The 2,500-nt window shown below is 35.4% G+C and overlaps 1 protein-coding gene across 9 annotated transcripts in view; it reads left to right on the top strand.

Annotated features, from left to right (window-relative positions):
* Positions 1–2,500, top strand: part of LOC144965798 (death-associated protein kinase 1-like) — a 179,222-nt gene that overhangs the window by 76,001 nt on the left and 100,721 nt on the right. The gene's annotated exons all lie outside the window — the stretch shown is intronic.

Consider the following 2,500-nt stretch of genomic DNA (forward strand, 5'->3'; position numbering starts at 1 on the left):
AATGGGGTGATTAATTATTATACTTGTGTTACTGTATGTCTAAATATATATATGTGTGTGTGTGTGTGTGTGTGTGTGTGTGTGTGTGTCTAGAGTGGGATAGAGAGGGATTAGTAAGGAGAAGGGATGAAAGGGCAAAGTTATAGAGAGAAAAAGTACGAGAAGAGAGAGAGAGAGAGAGAGAGAGAGAGAGAGAGACAGAGAGAGAGAGGGGGGGAGGGAAGAGAAAGAGAGAGATGAGAGTAAGAGAGAGAGAGGGGGGGGGGGGGGGGGGGGGAGAGAGACAGAGACAGAGAGAGAGAGGGAAGAGAGAGATAAGGAAAGTGATGAGAAAAGATTGACACAGAGACTTACGACAATGATAAGGAGCTGCAGAATAGATAGATAAATAGAGAGACGACAGACATATACATATTTTATATATATATATATATATATATATATATATATATATATATATATATATACATACACACACATATATATATATATATATATATATATATATATATATATATACAAACATATATGTGTGTGTATGTATATATATACAAAAATAAATAGATAAACAAACAAATAAAAAATTAAATAGATCAATGAATAAACTTTATCCATAAATAAGAAAATTGGTTTTAGATGGACGGGAATGTTGAAGTTTTCGCAGTTTTTTGTTATTCGCCGAAGGTGGGTTTTGATCCCGACACTATCCATATTTAGCGTTTTTGTTCTGGGTTTTTAATTTTACTATTTTTTAAAAATAATATAATATTCTTTTCACTAAATAACATACGAAAAGAGTGCTAGTTTTTTTACACCTCAAGGCCCCATGTTTTGTACCGCCATGGGCGCCACGCCCAGAGTTTGATCATGGAGACGGCTTCTTTGTTTTTATAATATTCAAAAATACGATGTATCTGTGTCCTTCGCCAAGTCTCAGGTTTGAGAGCTTTTGAATCGATATCGATATTTGAAGGACGAGTTTTCTGGCCAAAATTTTTAAAACGTGTTTATTCATAGTACGACAGTTTAATAATAATAATCATCTATCGTGTCGAATCGATGTTTAAGCGCACTAAGAGTCGCATTAAACCAGAATAGAATACACCCGATCCCATTGTTGCGTTTGTCTTTGTGTGTGAATACTTATTGATTGGTGACGATCGATTGATAACCTTGGTGAGTGAGTGAGTGAGGATGTGAAGTTTCTTCATGGTAATCCGCGTAAAATCCCTTAAGCTTTTTACACACTAGACCAATATGGGATATAATGATATTCTATTTTTCTAGAGGCAGCAGCAGTTGAGGTAATTTATTTCAACAATGCATAGACTTGCAAGATAAGAATAAATAATATTTTTTTAAAAAGAATTAGAATGATTGTAGTAACTCCTTGTCATCTCCTTTTCATAAGAGTCCTACCTCATAGCTTTTATTTTGTTATTATTATTATTTTTAATCTATTGGCGAACCTGCAATTTTTGCAGAGAAATAAAGACTATTACGAACAAGCACTTTTTGATATTTTTGTACTACTGTATTGTGGAAATTAACATAGATCGAGACGAATCTTTTGAGCTGTCATCGATCAAAATCTGTCCGGTAATAAAAGTCTGTTGGGGTGCGCACATGGATCCGGCAACAAGGCGGTCAGGTGTCGAGTCCCAACGTCATATAACTATCATTATGGGTACCATGATTATGCCCAAACATATTATATATTATAGGATCATTTGAGTCAACTGGCGGTAAAATTACACTTAATGTTGAATCACGCCCTTGACTGCGTTCGACTGATGATGTGTATACCTGATCTTACCTGATTTAGGGACAAGAATATCGGTCGATATTAGATAACGTTTACAATGTCTGGCATTTTTCTTCTTCAATCATCTTCTTCTTCTTCTTCTTCTTCTTCTTCTTCTTCTTCTTCTTCTTCTTCTTCTTCTTCTTCTTCTTCTTCTTCTTCTTCTTCTTCTTCTTCTTCTTCATTCTTCATTCTTTTTTTTTCTTTTTTTTTCTTTCCTTTTTTTTCTTTTTCTTTCCTTTTTTTTTTCTTTTTCTTTCCTTTTTCTTTTTTTTTTTTTTTTTTGCAAACCTAGAATTTTACCATTGTCTTCACGCGGGGACTTAGCGATCAATTCGTCGTTAGTTGTCCCAGTCAATTCCCATAGGTCCTTCCCCCCCCCCCCCCCCCCCCCCATTCAAGTCCTAGCGCTACATAGGGTTGTTTTGCATTGTACTTCATCGGATTTTGTGTCGGTAAATGTGTAACATAGAACTCTCTTATCCTTCTTTTCGCTTACTTCGATTTCTTTTTAGCAGTATGTCGTCGGCTGAGTGCCAGAAGTAACTATGTAAAAAAAGGGGAAAAAAAAAGATAAATAAATAAACAACAACAAAAAACCCAACACCCCCCCCCCCCCCCCAAAGAAACCCATTCACCATTCTGAAAATAGCACCACTGAACTCTTTTTATCTGAACACCACTCTTAGTTTCATA

This window comes from Berghia stephanieae, chromosome 2, assembly GCF_034508935.2.
Source record: "Berghia stephanieae isolate SIO BIC M18660-M18661 chromosome 2, UCSD_Bste_1.3, whole genome shotgun sequence".
NCBI classification, from domain to species: Eukaryota; Metazoa; Mollusca; class Gastropoda; order Nudibranchia; family Aeolidiidae; genus Berghia; species Berghia stephanieae.